This window comes from Patagioenas fasciata, chromosome 3 (assembly GCF_037038585.1).
Source record: "Patagioenas fasciata isolate bPatFas1 chromosome 3, bPatFas1.hap1, whole genome shotgun sequence".
Taxonomy (NCBI): domain Eukaryota; kingdom Metazoa; phylum Chordata; class Aves; order Columbiformes; family Columbidae; genus Patagioenas; species Patagioenas fasciata.
The window spans coordinates 49372102-49397296 of record NC_092522.1 but is presented as its reverse complement, the minus strand read 5'-3'; the positions used below and the strand labels follow the sequence as shown (position 1 = coordinate 49397296).

Sequence of the window (25195 nt, the reverse complement as noted above, 5' to 3'; positions counted from 1 at the left end):
TGAATAATAATCATCTAGGAAGTTTTGTTTTAAGGGAAGGTAATGACAGGGGCTAATGAGTTGCAGACAAGTAAAAACATACAAAATAGGGCTTGAAAAGCAAGAAGGCACAAGACAAACTGCAACTCTCTCAGTGATGTTGTATGCTTAAGCAAGAATTTCTAATTGAGGTCATTTCACTCACCAGAATTAGAACACCAGCTGAGGGGAAGGCAGAATACGTATCTAAATAATTTAAGGAGGATTATTTTACAGAGAGAGTGATCAGGAGGTGACACAGATATTCAGCTGAAATTGAGAGGTCAGACAATGCCGATGTGAGCAAAATCCTGCTGTCCACATGGAGCTTTAACTGATGCTCATGTGAGATTAGCCAAGAACCCAAGTCCTGCAGGGAGCAAAGAATTTTTCAGTCACCACATTTTTCTTGCAGGCTGGCTGTGCAGGGCTATTTTGATTTCTGGGAGTGGTTTTGCCCTTCTGTGGTACACGTTTTCCACGTTTTCAGATCATAAAAATCAGGCAGTCATAAGCTTTGTAAATGTTATTATGCAAATTGTATTTTTTATAAAAGAGGGAAAGAAAATTCAAATTCACATTTTCCAACCAGCTTTGTGATAGAGAAATTCCAGACAGCAGTCAAGCTCTCCTCAGCAGGAAGAAAACATGGCAGAATAATTTCAAATGGAAGAATGCTGTGTAATTATAGAGACTTCACCTTCCGCACCTAGTCCAAGCACTCTGCCCAGAAGGGCTGCCAAAGCTGTATTTCTTCTTACCTGTATCAAGCTACAGCCAAGCAATTATTGCAGAATCTTGTAGGGCTTACCTGAAAAAATAAAAATCAAATCAATTTGGATTAAGTCGTCTCATGATTGGAGAAATAAGTCTTGGTTCCTGGTTTACACAGTCATGAAGTGATATGAAAAGCTAATACCCATCAAAAGTCAGGAAAAGGATTTATGAAATTTCATAAAGAAACTTAGCACCTGTTTACTTTTCAGCTTTCAGCTAGAGCTCTCCAACCACCTTGAACTTGTCATAAGTTGTGTCATCCCCATTTAACAGCCCTCAAATTTAGGCAACAGCAGTTCCCACAGACTGCCTGCAACCCCAGCAACAGAGCTGTAAACCACAGACTAGCATGGCATGTCCTTCCCTTGGATTCCCTGCTCTGATCTTCAGACAGCACTGCCTCCTGTGAGCTCCGTACGTGCATGCACACAACATGCACAGGTGCAAACGCGGAAAAGAAGGGATCCCTCTCTTGAAGAATGGCCCATTGAGGCCGACAAACTTTGCATTTAGACTTCAGCCTTCTTGGCCTCCACCCAGTGCCTGCATCCGAAGAGCTGGGAGCCCAAATCGATATTGTCTGCAACTTCAGTTTGGCAAACGCACACACAACGAACAGGCACTTTGTGTGCTTCTACATGAAGAAACAACCCTGCATCACTGAAGACCATTTCTTCTGCCTTTCATTCTTTGACCTAATTGAATCCTGGCTTTGTCACTTATTGTTGTTATAGAAATAAGAGAGACAGAAATGTCATTTAGCAGTCCAAGCAGGAAAAGTAAACTAATTACAAAATTGTAATCCTAAACCTAACATAACTTGCTCGATCAAATCTTAATCCAGCTCCTACCAAAGTCAAAGAGTATTCCGTGGTGGTCAGGAATTAGGCTGGACAACAGAGATCTCTGCTCTCTATGAGTCTGCAAGCTCTCCATGTTTAATACTTGTATCTGAAAGAAATTATAAATATCATGAATGACAATGTTTTTACCTGAGTCTAAAAATAAGGGAGTATGAAGTTGTGGGGAAACAACTCATTTATACATACCAGTCAGGGCAGTTCGTAATGCAGGAGCCAGAGCTTGCCTGGCGGAACAAAGAATTTGGTGACTGTTAAAAGCTGGACCTCAGGATACTGAAAGGAACGAGGGCGATCAGCCTGAACATGGAGCTGAGCATCCCATGCAATAGTACACTTATGTGGGGGATGGAAGGAAATATCAAGGATGTAGAGAAATCATCTGTATAAAGTCAGTGAAACTATTACAGTAACACTGTGCCCGTTTCAGAGACTTACTTGTAAGTGTATTGGTTAGATATGCAGAAGGGATCAGAGGGACAATTTAGTCTCCTGAGTTGTCCATGGGCCACTTCTAGAAGGTCTGTAAAAGAGCACAAAAAGAGCAGTAGGCATATGGAAATATTTACAAAGGTGAAAAAGGTGAAAATTGCTGCTCCAGTTTGACCTCCTGTATGAAAGACCTTTATATGCTCTCTGGAATGCAGAATTTACGGTGACGAAGAGTCTGTTCGAAACCTTAGGTAGCAGTTAGATGGCTAGGAACTCCTGGTGTTAAAAAGAATGAATCTTATCTGAAAATGGAGCTTTGTAGCTTTGGCTTCAAACTGTTGGATCCTGTAAAGCCCATAGGGTGAGGAGCCCTCTAGGACCAGATTTCTGCTCTTAGCGTAGCTATGCAGGGTTGGGTCAAGTCCTTTTTGGGGTTGCTGATATCAGAGGCAGCACCCCCCTCTCTGTAAGTGCAGCCTCTCCTTACAAGCACCGCTTAACTTTCGGCCCTACTGAAGCACACAGTATTTGCAGGCTGACATTTTACGAAGGAATTCGGCTCAGTGGCCTGTCTTCTTCATTGTTCTCACTCCCCAGACTTCAGTAATATTTGTAGATTTGCTTTTAGGTCTTTCGTACAGCCAAGGGTTAAACAGCACAGGTCAAGAAAGCCAACAGTTGCTTACTGGAGTTAGTTGTATCTGTACTTAATAGCAGGTTCTGGGCCCAGTCTGCTAACATATTTTAATCCCATTTAATATGACATGTTATTTCGAATAATTCTCAATAGAAAATCCTCACTACCATAAAAATACCTTGAAGAAATATGAATACATTACCCCCAACACCTCTACCACCAAACAATTAAACACGGTACCATGCTGGTTTTGAACAATTTGTTTCCCTTAGCCTAAACTGGTTACAGTTTAGTTAATTTTTTTTTGCCTCGTTGTTAATGAAATTGCATTACTTTGCTCAGGCTCACTGTCAGGTTGATATGCCTGTAATTATCAATATCTGTATCTTCTGTTTCTCCAGGCAAGCAAGTCTTTCTAGCATTTCCATGATTTACCCACTTTAATAGCCCACACATCTCCTCATCCAGCTCTTTAAAACTCTTGCAGCCAGACCTACTGGTTAAAAACCGCCAGCTTATTAGCTCTTGCTTCACATATGGCCAAGTTACTGTTGGAAGGAAACAGATTTCATCTTCGCCCTCAGTGAATTCTTCATGCAGACTTTTCAAAAACACATTTAGAACAACAAGATATATTGAAACTCTTTGCCATTTCTACATTAAAAATATGTTTTTACAGGCTAGTATCATTGTTAGGATACTTTGTATTAAGACACATACTAAAACCTTTGGTTTACTGCCATTCTCTCTCTTGCCTTAGGTTTTTTTGTTGTGCCCTGTCACTTCACTAAGGCATTTTCTGGTTTTCCACCCTTCTAATTTATATTCATTACTATCTCTTTTTACTCTCTGTGTGTGTGTGCATTTGTATTCAGCTACATTTGCGTATTCCAGGCCAGCCTGGTTCTTTCTACCAGTGCACATTTTTTCCTCTTACTTGGGCAGCTGTGTGGCTTTGGGGCACGCAATATGTGATTGTATAGTATTCCCAATTACATTTCTCATTTTAAGACCATGACGACAGCTGGACGAGGTGCGATCAAAGGCCCATCCAGTGACACTCCAGCAGCGACCAGCTTGCCTGGAGTACAAACAACCGAGCAGCACAAACACAGGCAGTACCTCCCCAAACCTCCCCTCCATTCCCCCCCAGCCCTTGTGTGTCCCCCAGAGCAGCCTGAGCTGGCGGTAGGGGCCTTCGCATCCCACAGGGCTTGCTGGATCTTCCCTTCCTTTGCTTGGTCTCTTTTGGAATCCATATGGACTTTTAGCAGCCACACAGCCCACATGGCAGGAAACATCCTTGTTAGATTAGAGGATGGGAAGAGAAGCATTTCTTATTGTTCACCTTGTCTTTGCATTCGATGCCTCCTGATCACTGCATTCAGTCATTGCCATTCATTTTTTCTGCATCATTTTCAGTTGTATTCTGTTACCTTCCATCCTCAATCAACTTCTTTCCAAGCTGACAAAGCCTAGTATATTTAATGACTCCTTGAATGAAATTATTTTCACTGTATCTGTGATCACTCTTCTTGTCCCGCTCTGAACCTTCCTACTTCTCCTTTACCATTTTCGAGGTGCAGGGAAACAAAAGTGCATGTATTACTGTGATGTCTTGCATTTTAAATTCTTCCTCCAGGATGATTTGGCTTTTAAAGGTTTTCAACTTCATGAGACTGGGCTTTGAACTACAAAGATTTTCAAGTTTAGCTTTGAATATAATAGAGATACTTAAGCCACCATCACTGTGCTGCAGCAAACAACAAGTTTCAGGTCTGTGCCCAATGCACACTTCTTACTGAGTTAATGCCTAATTCGGAGCTATGTGAGGCTGGATGCAGTCCCCAGGCAGGGAATTGCCAACTCTGGGTTTTTGCGGTTCTAAGGAAATTTTATGTCTGCATCATAAAAGCAAAAACCAGAAAAGGTTCAGATGGAAGCTGCAAGAGTAATCCAAGATGGGACAACCTGGCTGTACAGTAAAAGACTAATAAAGCTCAATGTTTCTAGCTTATACAAGAGAAGATAAAAGGCGAATTGATCCTGACTTACAGACACCATTAGGAAAGAGATTTCTGATGGCAGATGGATCTGTAATCTGGTGTTGTAAAGGCATAATAAAATCCCATGGCTGAAAGCTGAAGTAGGACAAATTCAGATTAGAAACAAGACAAAAATGTTAGCATCAAGGCTAATTATCCAAATAGCTTAAAGGGATGTACCGGATTCTGTAACACATGATGTTTTCAACTCACAATTAGTTGTCTTTTTAAAAGATGTGCTGTTGCTCAAGCAGAAATTATGCTCTCCATGCAGAAATAATCAGAAGAGAGTTTTTAGCCTGTATTAAGCTAGAGGTCAACCTAAATGATCTTAATTACCCCCTTGGCCTTAAGATCACGAATCTAGAAAAGTGAGCACAATGGCATGTATTTAACTATCTTGTGTTTTGAAGAAGCAAAATTGGGAGATTTGTTCACAGTGAATAATTTATCCTATACATTTAGACCAATTTTTTGCTCACAACATATCTTGGAACAGACCATTAACTCCTCAAATCTATTTTTTCAAATGTGATGGACAGCTATCTCGCCCAATGTTTTACTTAGAATTTGTGAGCTGTTCTGCCTAATTGGCTTGCTAAAGGGTAACGTGCCAGTTCAGCTCTGTGATTGTTTAGCATGAAGGCAAAGCAGACAGGCATATTTAAACATTTTAAATTCAGTTTGAGTGAACATGTGTACGAACATGATTTTGAAATCCATGTTCTTTTAATCAAGCTCCACCATGTCCCAGCTACTGAGGAGTAGGCAGAAAAACTGTGTAAGCATCACTAAAGCAGATTCATGTATTTTAAATGCTAAGGTCTAATCAAGTATAGTCACAACATGATTTTGCTCATCAGTCATCCAGGTCTAGGTCTAAAGATGCATTTTGTTTTGAAAATGAACAAATTCCCTAGCCATTTGCTTATACAGTAGGTAGCACAGCGAGGTCCTTCTAGGGGTTAATGTAATCGAAACAGCAAATACTCAAGATACTGGGAATTAAAAAGAGACTGCTTTCCCTTAATGCAGGCTGATATCCATGGGAGGATGTACATCATACTGGGAGACAAAACAAGAGCAGGGGCAACTCACTTGGGTTGCAGTTAAACATTCCAAAAACAAGACTGCAGTATTAAGATAGGATAGCCACAAAGAGGAACTTCTGTTAAAGAAAAAAATGTCTTTCAAAGCAGAGCCTCTTTTGCTAATGAAACACATTTACGTGCTTTTAGGACAGTGGAAAGACATCCCTGGTGGTGATGAGCCACATCTGCGAGTGGTCCACCCTGGAAAGAACGGGGCTCCTCCAAGACCGCAAAGCCAGCAAGTCATGCTCCTGGCACCAGACCACAAAGGGAAGGCACAGCAAAAGCAAAGAAGTGGCTGTTCTTTGGAACATGTAACACACAATGCACTTATTGAACAAGACCTTCACTACCAAGCTTTGGCAACCCGTGCTTGTGACTCATCTTGCCTGCCCATTCAGCATGTGCAGCTGCACACACCTCCATCTGCAGGGCTCATCCAGCAGAGAGGACCTGCTGTGTCAGACCCTGGGCAGCAAGGCCAGGCCATGGCAGGGGTGGAAGTGCTCTCTCCTGGCCAAACTTCAAGGGCCCTGCTAGTAACCAGGACTTCAGCCCACCAGCTACTGCATCACCAGGAATCAAAAAGATGGTTCCCCTCCAGATGCTTGCGGTCTCAGCTACATCCACCTGACTGCCAAGAGGTGTGAACATGATACGTGCAGACACAACCAAGCTCGTCATAGTCAGACGTGAAAGCACAGGGCAGTACTCAGACAATCAGCAAGCTTTGACAGCCTGTGGTGAAGCCTGTGTTTCTGCAGCCTTAGATTTTGCAGCCCACCCTGGATTACAAGCAGTTTGAGTATTGCAACACATACTTCAATGCTGTATTCCAGTTGCAGCACAGAAACAGCCTGCGCAGGAGCTGAATGCCTGCGGACGATGACAGAAGCACAGTCAAGTGCGATTAACAGCCATTTGGCCTGCAGTGAGCTTGTGAAACAAGCACTGTTTATATTACACAGAGATGTCAGGGAGCAGCAGTGAAGACTGCGACAGGCAGGAGGGAGTAGCTGCTGGTGTCAGGGACCACTTCATTTTTCACCTCTTAGCTGACTTTCCTGTTATATCTCCAACCTGGTGTGGAAATCATGCTTGTTTTGTGCCTTCAGTTCAACACTAAATTGCTGGAAATATACAGCTGCCCTACTGACATGCGCTTTGTGATGGGAGGTGTGAACATCAGTTACAAGTCCGCTCAGCACTGCCAGCACCTGGGGGAGTGGTACTCCCTGATGCTCAGTACAAACGTGATGCTTTGGATCAGACTAATCTCTGCTCTGTCTGTATCAAGAGCCATAAGAGCATCTGCACTCCTGGAGACATGCCGTGGTACACAAACAAGAAATAATGCAAGAATTTCCTTTTTCCCTACCCATGAAAACAAACTTCTGAGTCATCAAATCTTTGAGATAACTGAGAAGTACACACAGAAGGCAGTGCCCAGCTCACCACTCGAGCACACCTCCTGCTGTCCTGCCTCGCAGGCAGGCAGGCTGATTTCTCTGCTCCTCAGGGATGGTGGCACACAGGCCACACATCTCAGCTGCTTCCTGGTATTCGGGTGATGCAACATGCAGGTGTCTGACTCATTCTGCCCTTGCAGAAAGAGGTTGCTTTTACACCTGCAGAAAGCTGCTGACACCAGCAAGGTCCCTCCTGTTCTCTCCGGTGAAAGCACGAAGGCAGACGTAGACCCCAGTGAATTATTCCCAGGCAAGGAAAGCACTTACTGGCAGTGTGCAGCCTGTTTACAACCCCTGCATGCTTGCAGTGCTGGCTAGTAAATGCCCGTGCTGTCAGGCCATATGTCGCTTTATTGTGGTCTGAGCAGCCAGGACAAAAACAACGGCCTCCATAGTGTGTTTCCAGCCAGCAAAGCTGCCCTTCAGCTTCCTTCTGGATGTTTGAATTAAGTAGAAGCTGGGTTAACCCCAGCTCTGGATGCTGAGCCACTAAAAAACTGTTTCTTTGCCAAGAATAATGCTCAGGGTTTAAAGTGTTTCAAAACCGCCTGCTCTGACTTCTGCAGTGGTGGAACAGTGCTATATTTCTCAAAATGGGTTCAATCCTAGTCATGACCAGGACTAACCTGTGTAATGAGGCCTCTAAGAAAACAGTCTGTTTTTTTGCCACCTCTGAGCTAACCTCACAGAGCACTGCAGACGTGGGGGCAGCTGTGAGATGGGGAGACAGGACTGAGTCCCTTCATCCTAGGAACTGGCCAGGGGTTGGTTAGGGCAGGCAGAAATTCAGGTTTGTGTCTAGTCTAGGTCTATTATAGCAACACCTATTTGTTCTCCCTTTACATTCATGAGGTTAACATGGGTTGTCTAATAATCCAGAAACAGGCTCTAGAAAAATTCCACCTCTCCCTTCCTCCATCCTCCCCTCCCTTCCCCCTGTGCTGACTCTGACCTCCAAAGCCAGCCCTGAGCCTTTTCTCTACCACAAGGCTGGGGAGAGCTGGCGGTTTGAAAACTTGTAGAAGTTCATGGCTTCGTTTTAGGGATTTTGAAGGCTTGTTGCACTTCAGTGGGCTGACAGAGATGCTTAGGTATAGCTTACTGGTGATCTGTTTATCTACAAAAACAATGAAGATATTCCCACCAGCTGTTGCGTGAAGGCCAAGGAGATGGGACATACAAAGATGAGACCTGTTCTTTAGTTAGCATGGTTTGTACATCAAGGTTTTATTAGCTTTCACTGCCCTACTGACTGCTGCCTGCAATTGCTTCATGCTGGCCTTTTCTCTAAAGGCTTCTCTGCTCTCTCTGCTCTCCTTCCCACTGTGTTTACACAAACCTATTTATTGTCTGCTCCAGTGAGACAATCAAATTTGGCAGCTGTTGCTGGACAGTTCAGGTTTATTAAATCTGTTAAAAAGTCTTTAACTCTGTAAGGTACACAGGGCTGGGTAATGGCAGGGAAGCAGAAGGAGTGGCCCTGGGGCTCCTTCCTATATGTACAGTTCACACTGGTTCAGTATTCAGTACTGGGGGGCAATTCCTGGGAGTGAGCAGGAGGAGCAGGGAGGTGATTTACAGGCTGGCTGTACACATACATGTATCCACCCACCGGCCCATGTGTGCTTGCCATGTCCACAGGCACATGTTCCAGATATGCATGTTAATCTCGGAGATTTTTATGTCTTACTTAATGCCTGTGCCTCCTTTTAAGTGTTATTATCCAATGTACTACTCTTATCTCAGTCATTGTCCCAAAGCATTTGAAAGGCCAAGCTTAAAGCAAAGACTAGGTCATCTCTGCGGTTATTTCCTCTCCCTTTCTTCTAACCACAAGCAGCTCTTAGTCCACTGTTTGTGGGCTCTGAGGACTCCAGATTCCTTGCCTTCTCCTGTTAGTCCCACACTGAGCTTTTTTTCCTGTCTGCCTGTACTTCTGTTCTTAGGTCTCCTCTGCTGAGGTCTGTCTATCTTTGCTGGATGCACAGGATCTCACTACCAAACTGTGTCAAATGCTTAAATATCTCCAGCATCCGTCTATTGCAGATCTCAGTTCGTCTTTTCCACAGCCCTATTCAAAAAGTCATGCACAGAGTGGGTTCTAATGTGGGAAATATACATTTTTCCTCCTCCTTTCCACTCTAGCAATGAAAACCCGGGAGAATTGGGATGTTGTACTCATGCCTTTCCAGAAATTTGGTACTGAGCTGAAAAGCTGCATGAAAGTTTTCACACCAGGAAAAGTGTGTGCTCCTAAAAGTCATGAGAATGTGAAAATGAGAGATAATCACGGAAAGTGCTTTAAACTTCCCACAGAGTGGCCACTGTTGGCAATTTGCATAATAACCCTGGGAAATAAGCTATTATGCTTCATGACAGCAGCAATAATGAAATGCCAGAGCTGGTCATTACAAGACTTAACCACTGATTAATTAGTCTGTTTACATTAAAAAACAGGGTTGGCTTCACTAACTAATAAAATGCCTGTGTACAGCTGTTACCAAAAAGATCACTTGTTAGATAATTGCTTAAGTCATTTTAAAATTGTTTTAATTAAGTTTCAGTAATTGGACTCCCCCCAATTTATTTTCCCTTTTTTACGGAATGGGAAAGAAATAAACAGGCACTGTGCATGTGTAGGTAATACGAGGCAACAAAAGCATGATTGGAAGTCTATAGGAAAACAAATACCTGTTGTGATCCTCTTGTCTTCCCAAAGGCTTGTAGGAATCTAGAGCAAATTATTTTTTTATTTTATCTTATTTACTTTGCTTTACAGACACTTGGTTCCTACCTCACCCCATTCGGTGAATTCATAATAGGGACACAGATGCTCAAGTCAGTAAATCTTTATGTGCTCATTCAATTCATTATGCGTGACAGTAGAGAGCCAAGTGATGCTGTGGGGGGCAGTTTATGGCTTGACGATAAAGCCTCACATACAGTTGCAGGTCCTCTCTAGAGACCCGTGCCAATGGTGACAACAACAGGGATGCCTTCCTGAAATCAGCCTCCTGACACTGCCAATGTGTCAGATCAAACCAGCTTTGGCACAAGAGAGAGCAAAAAGTTGTTTTGTTCCTGGAAATTCAATTTTAGGGGGGTTGCCGCAAAGGGCCTTTTTAATATCTTGCCACTCTCCGCATTACCAGTCGTTATGGTATAGCCTGCTCTTAAAGAAGACTCTTGGGCTTCATTTCACTGGGCCTCTGCATTGTATCCCCTACCCATAAGGTCACTTTGTTAATGGCTTCATTGATCCATACCTTTGCGTGGTTCAGTATGCTATTTTCTGCCATGCTATTTCAATGGTGTGGAGCTTAGCTCTGGCACACAGTCATCCAGGCATGACGCTAAGTTTTGCTGAAATACAGTTGTTTGACAGATTACTGGCTAAGGTTCCATTTTTAACATATTTGCAAGTTCCAGGTCCCGAATAGAGTAGTAAGGCCAGAAAATTATAAAAGCAGGAATAACCACATTCTGTTATCTCTTAAAGAGTTTACTACCTGAACCACACCTAAAACATATACATATGTATACGTACACCGAGCTTGCCCAGTACACAAACAAAACCACAAGTCCATAAATTCACATCAAAAGTTTCCTCCCATACCAAACATTCAATTCCATCCTATTTATATCTGTAATCCACCCGTGGCTCTGCTAATATTAGTTCTTAGAGCTACTTTTCTTTCCTCTTAAGAAAATGCGATTGCTTTTTAATTGAGAAAGAGTCTTGTTGGAGAATGGAAAACCCAGAGTTATACCCTCTGGAGATGTCAAAGTACGTGATGCAATTATGAGCGGCGTGAGCAGTGTAAACGTTGAGAAACCTCCCTGCTAATCCCTGCTTTTTTGAGCAGATTGGTGTACCCACACTCACACCTCCCAGCACCCCTGAGCAGGACAACTACAAAACACATCAGAAAAAATGCAGTCAGGTTTGGAGAGGGAAGGGATGGACATTTCAGAAGAGCTGAAGGGGCCAGGTGCTCACTCTCCTGCAAGGGGAAAATCCCCACTTGCCCTTTTCAGCCTTACGTCAGAAACTGGTAGCAAGTGACTCCTGCTCTTTATATTCACCCAGCATTTAGTCCTGGTGAGAAGTCTCCCGTTCTGGTGATCCCACGCCAGAGAAGACTTTGTTTGGTTGGCCTCAGCACTTGCAGCCTGGCCTGGGCAGTGGCTGCCAGCATGTCGGAATGGGATGGATTTGGGGTGAACTTGAAGTTCACAGAACCGTGACTAACCCGTGTCTCATTTCTCCTTCTTCACCACACTGATGTGCAAATGCTCGTTCTCACTGTTCCAGTTTCCCAGGTCCTGGTCTGAGAGCCCTGCCTCCAGCAGCCCTGCAGCCCTCACACAGAAGCTGTCTAGACAAATTCATGGAGACTTGGGAAGCACTTGGATGATTCCCCAAGAGGTTAGGCAGGAAAGCTAATCAGGAAATTGCCGTCCATTTCCTCCACAGCACAGTTTGAATCACAGATTGTAAATAAGGCATAAGGCGCACTCTGAATAATGAAGAGAAATGATGAAAAGTATGAAATAGCTGATCATGAGATCACAATTTATTTTGGACGGTGAATGTAGGAGAGGTTCCCAGGGAAAAATTAGTATGCAAGTATGTAGGTTCAAGATGAAAGATGGTATCATAATACATATGGAAATGGAATCAAATGAACATTGCCCAGACACTCCTAAGTCTAACTATTCTTATATTCCAAGAGCTTAATTTTGCCATTTTAAAATCCTCTTACATTCAGAGGATTAAGACTTTATTTTATTAATCGCTAGTATGGAAATGCTCCCAATGTGAAAAAGTAATTCAGTGACCAATAAAATAGCATTTCATGTTTTTGCCATTTTATTGAAGTCTGACTTTGTACATTGCAGTGTGGGGTTTCAGCTATTTCTTTACTTAACAGAAAAAGAGCTTTGCTGAGCAAGAAAGAAAAAAAAAAGCTAAGAAAAAAAAATCTAGTCACATAAAAATTGTTCTTTACTTTTAGTATATTCAGCATTTTTCCTGAATAAAGTTCACAGAACACTCACATGAATAAAGCAATCTTTTGTTGTTGTTTAATTGGATTGAGCCTGAAGAGAGAGGAAACCAAATAAATCTTTCAGTGTGGGCAGGGAGGGATAGGGGAAAATACCTTAAGGTAAAGTAAGAAATAGGTAACACTCCCACGGAAATTTCCTCGGACTGAATATTATCTAATGCTGGGTTATTTTGCTGAACTCACAGATTTAAAGGCAGAAGGTGCCTGATTTCATTCATAACACTGGCCATAGGATTTCATCCAGCTGGTCCTGCTTTAGGACCATACCCAAAATCTGTGACCTGACCGCAGGTGAGCTCTGCTCCAGCTGTCCAGAGCAGTGGGATGAGGAGGATTCTGGGGTGAGTAGCCTTTCTCCATGCTGCCTCACAGCTCGACCTCATTCAGCAAGTACATTAAGGAGATCTGGAGAACAGCAGCCCAGTTGAGTAGTTTATGGGATAGATGTTAAGAACTCCCACACCCCCATATTTCTGTTTGCCAGTTCATTTCAGGGCTATTGACTCCTGTGGGAATTCAAATGCAGGGTCAACACAAGAGCTGGTTGAAAGACACATTCACATCAGCATGCTGTGTTGTAGGGCTGTGAAAGGAGATAAGAATCTTTAGCAATAGCCAGTATTGTGATGGTGTTGGCAAAGTCTGTCAGTCAGCAAGCAGGTTTTGGCCCTGAATGGAGCAGGAGAGTGAGTGTGACAGTGACACTTGCTTGAGTGCTCTGCACCTTTTAGTTACTACCTGCAGTTGAGCTGGTAGCTCTTGCAGATTGGTGTCCTCATTACAATGATCATAAACTGCCAGTGTGCATGTCATGTTGGTAATCCCAGGAGAGAAATCAGAAACTCAGCTGGAATGGAAACTGCTCTCCTCTGCAAGGGTGGATCCTCCAGAGCAGTATGGAAAGACATCGATGGCATGCTGTGATTTGACACAGCAAACACAACCACTGCCTGGGTTGGACGTGAGCTGCAGTTGAGGAGGAAGTCAGGATGTGAACTCGTTAATCCAGCACATCTCAAAAGCACTACAAAAATAGACTAGGAGATAGTTTATTTACAAATGAGATGTTATTTTTATCACTGGGGAGAAAGGAAGTGCAGAAGGCTGTGACACTGTTCTTCACACTTGTTCATTTACCCAGGCTTCCCCCAGAGAGACCAGCAGCCAAACACAGGCTAGTAGAGGAGGTTTGCAGCAGGAGAGCCAGTTTCCACAATTTGCTTACAGAAAGAAGGCTTCTGTGGCACTCAGTGCAGCACGAAACATGTTGTTCTTCAGTATGGGGTGAGCTATCTTAGGCAAATGCTACCTATTCAACAAGGAGATGAAGAGGACCAGATGGAAAGATGAGTTTCCTTTTCTAGGATCCAAGAGAGTGGGCTGATGCTGTTGCAAGCGGAGATGAAAGCTGAGTTGGAGAGTGAGGATCTGGCTGCAGATCTAAAATTTGTTGGGTGGAGGGGGAGAGAAGCACTGGCCCAAATGTTCACAGAGAAACTGCAGCATGAATAAAACTAAAGGTACTTTTAGTGTAGCTTTGACCTTCAGCACAGCAACACCTGCCCTCCATCTGTGTGTTTCTTAAATGAAGATGCTCGTGCATTTAAAAAAAAGCAGATGGGAACATCCCACCCCGCATTACAGTTAGCGAATTGTATTCACATATTGTCCATGGCAGCCCAGCTGTACATCTCCCCTGCTAGTGCTCAGGCCCATCCTCTCTGACCAGGCCTGTCCCTCAGGTGAGTACAGTCACAGTTTACAGCTACACCAGCCTTTTATTTGTCTGTGATTCCCCATTCCCCTGTCTGCTCCCACACGCCAGATCTTCCAGCCCTGTCTGAAACGCTTGTCCCTCCCCACCAGTGACTGCTCTTTGCCTCTACACTCTCCTGACATAAGTGCATCCTCAAAATCTTTCCTCACCAGCTCCTGTGTCCCACTGTGTCCCCACAGGGTCACTCCTATCGCTCATCCACAGCTGAGAAGCATTTCACTCTACCCTCCCACCGATGGGTAGTGTATCCGCGCTGCCCACTGCTCAGCACCAACACAGGTTGGTCCGTTCCCCTCCCCCTCTCCCAAGATAGCTGCATTTCAGAGGCAGCTGTACAGCTTTTTATAGATGGGACTTAATGTCACTTGATGGACCACAACGCTATTTTTGTGCCAAGTTAGCACAGGCTTAGTATTCTGCATGTATGAGTGTTTCACCCAAGACTAGTTGCCGCAATATAAATACCACTCAACCAAAGTTATTTAGAACTTCAGTCAGATCGACCTGATCTGAGCCAATTATTTTCCCCGACAGAATTAATTAGACTGCATATAAAGTGAGTGAGATGTGAAAGACAGGTCTGCAAAATCAGTTATTCCATTAATAGTTGGTTTGGGAAAAAAAAAAAAGAAAAAGCTCTGCCCTTGACTTGGCTCTGCCATGGCCTCATCAAGAAGAAGGGAATCAGGGGTTTCACATAGGAAGCTGCTCTGCTGGCAACCACAGTTCACTTGACGTTAGTTTGCATCAACAAGCTCCCTGCTCTCTCATATTCATGATGATAAGGGCTGGCTGTTTAAACACTGTCACAGAATCCAGACTTTCTCCCTGCTCAGAACAACTGTTGCTCAGACCTCCTCTGCAGAGCTAATTTATTGCCAAAGAGAGCGACATGTAAATAGTTTGCAGCAGGTACACCAGCAGGCATTTCTTCATCAAGTATTACTTGGAGAAGAGCCAGTTGGTGCCTGTACACAAAGCTGGGGGAAGCAGCTTTTCAAGCATGGGAGAAAAGTCGAACTGCCTTCAAAAGCAATAATTATTTTATGGGATTTATTATCTCTCCAGGAAGGTGCGGAGAGATTGCAAAACTCATTTTTTCAAGCTCAAAACTCAGGCTCAAGTTTTCCCGGGACTCCTTTCTCCTCCAGAGCTCAAAAAAAGTGAGAGCAGCTCTGCAGCTTTAATCCTATGTGAATACTTGATCCTGGGGTGACATACTTCCCAGCACCTTACGACAGAGAAAGTCTATTTTTATTTTAAACACAGACTATGAGGAAAAGGTGCAACTGAGACATAGGGCTGGGGCCAGCTTCCCATCCTCTGCAGAGGGGGAGGTGTTCACATGTCCCACTGAGCCTCCCGGTGCCCATGCCACACCTGCTGCAGTGCAGCAGCTTTCACACGAGGTCAGAGCTCTGGCTGCACCTGGGTTTGTAGAGACTGCGGGACTGTTCCCAGCCTCAAAAGATAACAGTTTACATCTCATAGCAAATAAACTCTGGCCCTCTCATTCACCATCCCCTCTGACAAAATCCACCTGGGCTCTCCCTGTGTGAAACACCACCCCTGGTGCTAGTCAGACCGGGGTTGTCTCCAGAAGCAAACGAGTCACTCGCACCCTCTTCTTTTCCAAGATCAACTTCTTTCCAACCCAAAGCCCAGGTATCCAGCCTTATGGGAAAGGAGGCTGGGAAGCCAGAGAAGTCACTACCTTGACCCTGCAAACAGCTTCACCTTCGATGCAGTTTCCTCCCAGCACAATTCTTCCTCCACTGGATGTAACTCCTTACGGGCAGGTTAGTATGAGCAAAGCAGTGACCTGCAGAGCATCTGATGATTGTAAAATATATTGCACATAACCCCACAGTCCCTTTCACAGCACAGGGCTGCCACTGCCACCTCTGCCAGGGACAGATGGAGCTTGGGACTCTGCTGTGGCACAGCAGAAATTAGAAGTATTGATTCCTGTTTTGTGGGGTTATTTTAAGCACCATCATCTTGTTTCCTGAAACACAATAATGCTTTGTAGTTAACTGTGCTTTGGGGAGGAGGAATGGACTATATTGTCTCCCAAAATGTCTCCCCAGTGCCATAGCCTGGCTTGAAAAAGAGATGAGCCGCATATTGAAAGATGTTTGAGTCTATCCCCTCAGCCCTCTCACCTGCTCTGGAAAGCTTTCAGTGGAGGTGATTCCTCAATATCCTTCCTCCCACCCACCTTCAGGGCTCACAGCTCTCCTACAGGCTTTTGTTACATTTGTTATAATCTAAGGGTACATCGCTATATATAAAACCAATTCTTTTTCATCCTAACTGTAGGAGATGGGGAGGAAAGTAAAACCCAGTTCTCTATGTATTAAAAGGTTTGTGATTTCCCTCAGTCATCTGCTTTCCAGACAAAACCAAAGTCCCACTTAACCCATGCCTTCTGAAACTTCTCCTATTTTTGCTTCTTTGCCCAGATTGTCTCTGACATGATATCCAAATCTGGACACATTGCACCAGGTGGGATCTCAGCAGCACTGGGTAGAGTGGCATAAGTAGCTCTCATACTGCCTGCCTGCTATCACCTCCTACCCAAAGATTCACCTTTTTCAAAACACCAACACATTATTGGCTTGCTCAGTTTGCGGTACGCCAAAACCCCAGCTCCCATTCTTCAGTGCTGCTGTCTCAGCACTTATTGTGCAATCTGTTTTTATGCATTTGATTTGTATGTGTAATATTTCCAACTTGTCTCAAAATAATTCCATCTCACTGGGTCCAGACCATTTCTCCAGCTCATCGAGATCACTCTTTTTCTGATTATGTCCTCCAAACTCATTATAGCTCCTTCCCAGCTTGATGTCTGCTGTACATGAATACTTTTCCATCATCCACCCTGATAATGAAGACAGTGAACAGAAATAGTCCCGAGGAAAAAATTCCTCTGTAGAATCCAATGTCAAATGCCTTCTAGTTTTGACAAGAGACCATTGCAAACCAGGCAGTACATTTTCTCAACCACTTGAATGCAACTTCACAGTAATTTCTTTTCTAATGAAGATTCACCCAAAAAAGCATTGGATACTTCAAATACCTCTTTGTCATGCTTTATTTGTCCTCTGTGTCCATTCAGTGAAGTAACAACTCCATTTGCCTTATTCCTGCTCCTCATGCATTCAGAAGAACTGCTTATGTTGCCTTGTTGCCTTGTTTTTACTCTTTGCAAGACCCTTTTTTTTTTTGGATTTCAAGTAATAAAGTGCTCCTGATGCAGCTATATAAAGTTTACTGTAAACTCTATTGCTTGTCTGCACTGACACAAGCTGCTGATTTGCTTGTAATATAGCCACCAGCTGTCTATATTCCTTCACTTAGAATTTCTTCCCAAGAGACTCTGCATTACTGTTCCCTGAATTTGCTGAAATCTGCTTTTTTTTTTTAAGGCCACGTCTTCATTCTGGCACCCTTAGACCCTGAAATAGCCAGTAATTTGTTCCCTGGTTTCAGCAAAAGATGAAACAGACACAGAGAATGTCCAATTCTCATTTCGTAAATTGGCCTTTTCCAGGACTGAGATGAATGGGCAAGATAATCTGAAAACTGCTGCTCTCTGCTGTGCTTGATCTGTAAGTAAAGGACTTTGACTTCAAGAACTGTAAATCTAGTGGCCTTCATGAGCAAAACAAAGAAAAGAAAAAAAAAATCCTATCAATCAAGGTGGGGGGAGGGGAGATGGAAAGATATAAGGCGTTAATTGACATATGAGAGTTATGTTTCCATTTGTTCTTTGAGAGATGCACATAGCTAGCAGTAATTTAGGAGTACTGGCTAACTTGGACAGCTGCCAGAATGGACAGAACATAATTTGGTGCATCCAAATCAGCTCTCAAGTGATAGGAAGCTGGAATTAATCTAGTGGGATCAGAAATAATCCAGAGAATTAACAATAAATGAGAAACATTTATTTTAACATAGAATTAAAATCAGGAATGAAAACCACAAAGCAAGTCAGGAAATTCACCGATTAAGTCCCTTAGGCCAACTTTTCATACAAGTGCCCTGAGAGAAGAAGGCACATAGCTTTTGGTGCCTGATAACATATCACTGTCATTGTGATAGTGGGATATCAGGGGAACAAGGGAAATGCCACCTTTTACTTTTTGCAGTTGTAGAATACCAGGTCAGAAGGGACCACAAGGATCATCTGGTCCAATCAGTCTTGGCAAAAGCATGGTCTAGACAAGATGGCCCAGCACCCTGTCTAGCCGAATCTGAGAAGTGTGCAATGTTGGGGAATTCACCACTTCCCTGGAGTGTTCTCACTGTGAAAAATTTCCCTCTTGTGTCCAACTGGAATCTTCTATGGAATAACTTTTACCTGCTATCCCTTGTCTTTTCCATGTGACTCCTTGTAAAAAGCAGATCTCCATCTTCTTTGTAGCCACAATTTAAATACTGTTTTTCTTAACAAATAAGTGTTAAATACTGCAAAAAGAGGTTTAGAAATATTGCAAAACTAATTAGAGTATTTTATCAGCTTATAGAGGAAAATTACAAAAATTACATATGTGACTTTCTCAGGAACACTGGCAATGAGCCACATCACAAAAATACTTCCTTGCACATACTTCAAGAAGAGACCAAATGCATTTATGATACATATATTAATTTTTCCTAGATACCACAGCCACTGCTCAAGTGAGGATCACAAATTTGACCCTGAAAGCTGTTGAGGATTTACCAATAACTTCAAAAAACTTCTGGAAGAAATGATGGGTTGGAGTAGGTGATCTCCAGAGGTTCCTTCCAATCCAACCCATTCTGTGATTCTGTAATGACTTAACTATGTTACCAGGGAATTTTGACAACCACTTAGGCACCTGGATATCTTTATAAACCTAGACATCTTTCTCCATATCTCCAGCAGCAAGTTTTGTTCAGAAGAGGGTCTCAAACATCTGATCAGAGAAGGGTCATTCCACTTTAGGGAGGATTTCAGTACATTGAAAACCCCCCTGGTTTGGAAATTGCTGCTTCAGTGGTGAGAGAGCACCTTTAGCAGACCTATCAGAGGAGGTATAAAAAGGTTTGTGAGTATTTTTCCAAGAAGCTGTGCTAATTTGGAGTAAGGAGTAATCTGCCTTTCTGAAGTAACTGCTTTTCTGCTCTCTCTCCCTATCTCTTTTTCAGAGGCCAGGTTCACAAGCAGCTTGGCCTGTTTCTCATCTTTATGCCAAATTGCTTCTCCAGGTCCATCCCCTCCCCCAGGCTGAAAGAAGAGCACGTGAAGGAAACAATCAGGCTGGTGTTTTCTGACAGCATAGGGTAGGGAGCTTACTGATTGCTTTCAACAGAAAATAAAGCCCAGCCCATGCTGCCTTCCAACCCAAAACTCTGCCTCAAGCAGCTGCCTGCCCAAAGGATGGATCCACCATCCACTGCAGAAGTCCAGGCCAGCTGCAAACCATTGCGTCTGGCTGTGGTTGGGTGGCAGCAAGATGTTGCCTCAGCCGAGCTTCTCAGGCCTGCCTTGGGAAAGATGGCAAGAGGACAAGAGGATGCACTGCTCAGGGCTGGTCTGAGCATGCCTTGGGCTCTGCTTGAAGCTGGAGTGTGCTCAGTCATTTCTCCTGCTAAACCCACTGCCAGCCATGCTCAGCCACCATTTAATTTGTAATATAGACAAGGCCACATACACCGTGAAAGAACACTGTCAGCTATGGTTTTATATATTTAGACGGCATTCACAGTGGGTTATTCTGAGGGCATGCACCCCCAGAGAAGATGCCCACCCATAAGATCTGAAGTGAAGTTACAGTCGTGCGTGTGCTTTCAACCTGTGGTGAGTGTCAGAATAAAGGCATGAATGTGGATTATGGCCGTAAAGTAGCTGACAGGCTTTAAGTTGACTCTCCAGCTTGTTCCTGGTAGGATGCTCATTTGACCTTATCCTTTGGGTCCTTGGGTTTGGTGCTTATTCGTCTTGCAGAGTAATTTGCATTTTGGTATGCATTTCCAAGAAAGAATAATAGCATTTTACATATGTAAATGACTATAAAGTGCATCAGGGAAGGGAGAATTAGACCCTTATCATTTGAAAGAATATCAAAAAGAACAGAGGAAATTTTGGAGTTGAGCCAAAGGATATTTCCTCATTTAAAATCTAAAATACTAAGAGAATTGTGTTAAAAACCATAATTATGGAAAGAAAAAGCTTTAGCTAAGGTTGTGTTGCTAAATATTCAAAATCACCTTCCACAAAAAGTCTTACCCCTTCAAAAAATCCTTCAAAATTAAGATAATGTATTCATTACCGTACTCAAAAGATTTCCATTTCAATTTATTGTCAAGGTTGAGAGGTTCTGAATAGGACTCCTGGGGAAAAGGTCAACTTCACTATTGAAAATATAGCACTTTACTGCCTGAAAGTGATTTCCAAACACTGACTTATTCAGCCACAGAATAACACAGTGGCACAGGACAGCTGTGATTCCCCTTGCAATTCACATTTCACAGTTGGGAAGCTGAGGCACAGGAATTGAGTACTTTCTTCAAAGCAACAGTCAATGACAAGGCAGGACTTGGACAGGATTCAGATACTCCAAGTATGAGCATGCTATGAAAACTCCAAACAGGTTATCAGGAACTTTCCTGAATGTCTCCCATGCCGTCAGAAGAATCCTAATTCTGCCTTCTGGTAGTGAAAGGGTGACTAACTGTCTCAGGTGGAGGGAGAACGGTTTCTTCATGACTCATATGGACCATTTGGATTCAAGGGGCTTCATTTATTTTTTCACATTAAGGAAAAAAAGATAGTCACCCACACAAAAGCTGTAGATGCCCAAAGAATCCATTTGACTGGCTGCAGTATTCATTGCTTCTCCTCCACTCATGGAGAAGACTCAGTCTAGCTCCTGAACAGAGGTTTCTGCACTATCAACTGTAACTCTTCCTGGGTCTTTGAGCCTTAAAGTGCCAACTGAGGGAAGACTGTGGCCTCAAATGCAGTTCTGTGAGGATAAAAGGTTGTGAACTGCAGCTCTGAAAACTCCTGCCTCAGTGCCCCAGATGTTGGACAATGTAGAGGGTGCAGTGAAAGTCTGAGTTTGTCCAAGAATCAGGTGATTGCAGAGCTTTGAGAACAAAATCAGCCTATAGACAAGGAAAATGTGATTTCTTCAAAACAAGACCTGCCATTTTAGGTCAAGACAAAGTTGTGGGACATGTAGGAATGTGGCTTCATCATGGAACCCTCCAGTTGAGGTGAGCAATCCATCTCAGTTCAACTATTATTACATCAAGGTGGGGAGAAAAAAGGGCCAAGAGACCCTGCACCAATCTTTGACAATAAAGGACACTTCTGCGAGTGACTGTCACCAGTGAACAGACAGTAACGGTAGTGGGTTTTCTCCAGGAACAGGGAGGAGTTTTGAATAGAAATGTCCGGATACAATCTCGTTCTTGATAGATCTGAGCTCCAAACAGTGAAGGATCTTGATCTGAGCCAAGGAGATGTCTTCCATAGTCTCACTTATGGAAAGGAAGGAAGACATTTTCTCCTAGAGTTCAAGGTTGGAAGGGACTCTTCCAGCTCAACCTCCTGCACATCATTAGCTATGCATTCTGCCCAGTTCCCCTCCACTGAGTCTGACCACGTATGTCTGACAGTGTAGGCTGTGTCCAGGTAAGGCTTCAGTTGATTTTTGACATGAAGGAACTATCCAAAAGGTTGGGAGAAATACTCATGGCCTAAATCAGCAGAGACTCACTAGCCTCTGACAAAAAAAAGTCTGCTAAGAAAATTACAATAAACAAATAGAGCAGGAACACACTGAATTGTTTTTCCACAGACATTATTGTTTAGTCAGATACAACCTGACTTCATGAGTGACGGCCACTTCCATTGTGCAAACAAACGGCGAAATAGAGCTCTTGTAAAGTGGATGCAATTCGAATGGCTTCACTAAGATGAAACCTATCTATCCCAGCCTTGGATTTGACGAAGTGCATGAAACACTGATGAGTGTCCTACAAAGAAAATGCTCAGAAGCATTAAATTGTTCTGTCAGATCTATGATGAGCACTCGATCAAAGTTGTGCATGCTTAAAAAAAGCCATTGAAAGAATGTTCCCTAACAAGTAGACAGTGCATTAATGAAAGAAACTATTTTCCTCAAATTATGTCAGAGGAGAAATTAATTGCTGGTGGAATGGGAGAAGAAAAGGATCTCCACCTTCTGCAATCTCAGAGTACTATGCTATTTTTGGCTCTTGAAATCTAATTTCCATGAAACATTTCTGCAGAGTGCATTTTTTCTGAACATGAATTCCTTAGCAGCCTTGCTAATAGAAATGCCGTGGTTCCAGAATAAAGAGACAGTGCCCTGCTACAAAGGCCTTTGGCTGGGAAAGGCTGTATTTCAAGGGGAACCTACAGCTCAGGCCATGGCATTTTAAGTAACCACTGCCCATGTAGGAGTCTGACTGACAGAAGGAGGCTTAAACTCCCTGAAGGCAGGTAGTGGGGAGGGTGTGTTTTATCCCTAGTGGTATATGCTTAATCCTTGCCCAGAATACAAATACGTCTCCACTTTGATTTTAATGCCCCTTGCCGACTCATGCTGATGCCAGATTCTAGTGTAACATTGTGAACAGTATCTGGCTTCAGATGGTGAAGTTTACAATAATAGTGACGTAACTCACAGAGCATTCCTAGCAGTACGTGTATGCTTTGAGCAGTGCTGCTGAATGCTCCCTGCCTCTTCAGCTCCCCTTCAACATCCTTTTAATCCCATCTGCACCACTCTCCCAACATCCTGCCACCCAGCAGATATCAGAAAAACACTTATGCTTTTCTCAGCCAACCTTGTGTTCAGAAGAACAAGTGTTTCAGATCAGCACGCTGAGACAAGGTCAGACCCAGTGAAACATCTGCCTGCATATACTGTGAACATTACCCCTGGTGATGGGCTGCAGGTGAAATTCTGCCCCTGGGACGTGGGACCCAGGCTCAGTATCTGTTCCTGACACCTCCATGACAGCGTCCTCCCCAGCAGGATCTCTGTGGCTGCTGCTATGGGAGATACTGCCTCCCACTCTGGCATATCTGTGGAATGGGCTGGCTCACAGACATCCTGGCTTTGCCCCAGGAGGACAGCTGCTAGATACCTGCAGTGAAGAACAAAACTCCTAGGGATTTTATCATTGCCACCTGAAGACAGAGAGAGATGCATGGCGGAACCCTCTTTCTAGCTCTTCTTTTGCGGGGACTTGAACTCATGATCCTGTCCCACATCATCAGCCTGTGGTGCCATCCCGTGCCTTCTGCCTTGGGAACAGAGGGGAAGCCAGCACAGGTGGACTGGCAGGTGCTTAAGAAAACATCTGCTCATCACCCCACTATCCCTCATCATTTTAATGCAGCACTCCTACATCTACACAAGGTTTGGACCTGTCAGCAGTAGCCAGTCTTTTCCCCATGGATGGAAGCCCTTCTCCTGGCACACACAATATGGCAAGGGGTATGGTGGAGCTGTTAATTTCCACAGCAGGCAAGTGAGGCAGCCCTCACTTATGCCTCAGTCTCCAAAGAGCCATTGGCCAAAGGAGGGAGGAAGGAAAGCCCTCTCCATTGCTGCTGCAGGAGTGAGAAGAAAACAGAATTTGATGGTGCTTTTCTTCTGTGGTTGATATTACCTCTGCCATGAGCCAAAGCTCAGTGCCCTCTTTCTGTTCTTAGGGGAAGCTGTGGCAGTGTTCTGTGCCTTTGATGGATCCTTGCTCATTGACTAAGGCCACAGAAATGTCCGTTTTTCCTGGACACTGTAAGACTCAAACAACAGAAGATTGTCCTCTGCCCACAGCCTTGACTGAAAAGTCCCCCACCTCTGGCATTTCTTTGGTTGCCAGGCTCCCAGCACCTTTTCAAGCAATGCTGAAGACTCTCTAGGTTGCCTCTGCTCCCAGTTTCCATGGGCTTCCTGCTCCTCTCCCAGGCACGCAAACTCCTATTGCTCACACTCCACCCATTTTGGGCAGTGAATGAACACTGTTATTTAGCTCCTTGACTGTGAAGAAACCTCACCCTCTCCATACAGCTCTTGGGAGAAACATCTTACGCTTCTTATGCCTGAAGAAAATGTGAAATATTACATTGATTGAGTTAATACCTCTGAGGCTCATTTACAGCCCTATTGTAACTGCACAGTGGTAACCTTCATGTACATAGTAGAATGACTGTCACCATGGGCTATAATGTGCTAAACTTTGCTAATGCAGCAGTTTTCTTGCTCTCCCTGAAGCATAAAGCAACAGCCTCTGTGCAGAACAAACTTGGAGGCTGTCTCTTTCCTCCTTTGGGATCAGGGGAGGGAACAGACACAATAAAGGGAATTACCCATCCAGATTCATCCGGCCAGTGTGTCATGTCCTCAGAAGTAGCCTTCCATCAGGCTGTGCCAGCAACGTTCCACCTGGTTCCACATCACTAGCATCCAGGATGAGTCACCAGGCCCTTTGCAGGCACATTTCCACCCTGTCAGCCAGCAACGGCTCAGGCTCTCGTTAGCACAGAACATTCCCAAATTCACAAACAACCCTCACCGTGTGACACCACTTCCTCCCCTCAGGAACAAACAACCCTGTGTGTGGATTCAAAGTGGGACACTTGAAGGCTCTTCAGTGGCTCCACACATGGCAAGATTGTGGAGTTTCTTTCCCTGGAGATATTCAAAACCTGCCTGGATGCATTCCTGTGGGATCTGCTCTAGGTGTACCCGCTTTAGCAGGTGGGTTGGACCAGATGATCTCCAGAAGTCCCTTCCGACCCCAACCACTCTGTTATTCTGTGATTCTGTGACTGAGCCCAGCAGCTCTGACTCTCAAGCAGGCTGGTGCAGTGCGTTTTGTGCTTAGGCGGTTGCTTTGTTCCTCTCTGAGAGGTCCCTGTCCCCACTGCAGATATCTCAGGTGGCCCTGAGGTGGGTCCTAGACCACTGTAGTCTGCACACCAAAACATGGAGGAGAAACA

The 25195-nt window shown here is 44.0% G+C and overlaps 1 long non-coding RNA gene across 1 annotated transcript in view; it reads right to left on the bottom strand.

Annotated features, from left to right (window-relative positions):
- Positions 1-1649: 1649 nt before the first annotated feature.
- LOC139827722 (uncharacterized) overlaps positions 1650-25195 on the bottom strand; it is a 46203-nt gene continuing 22657 nt past the window's right edge. The window contains exons 2-4 of the long non-coding RNA XR_011738640.1: positions 2094-2178; positions 1845-1882; positions 1650-1746 (exon numbers count right to left, since the gene is read on the bottom strand). This is a non-coding gene — a long non-coding RNA (uncharacterized lncRNA). The remainder of the gene's footprint in view (positions 1747-1844; positions 1883-2093; positions 2179-25195) is intronic.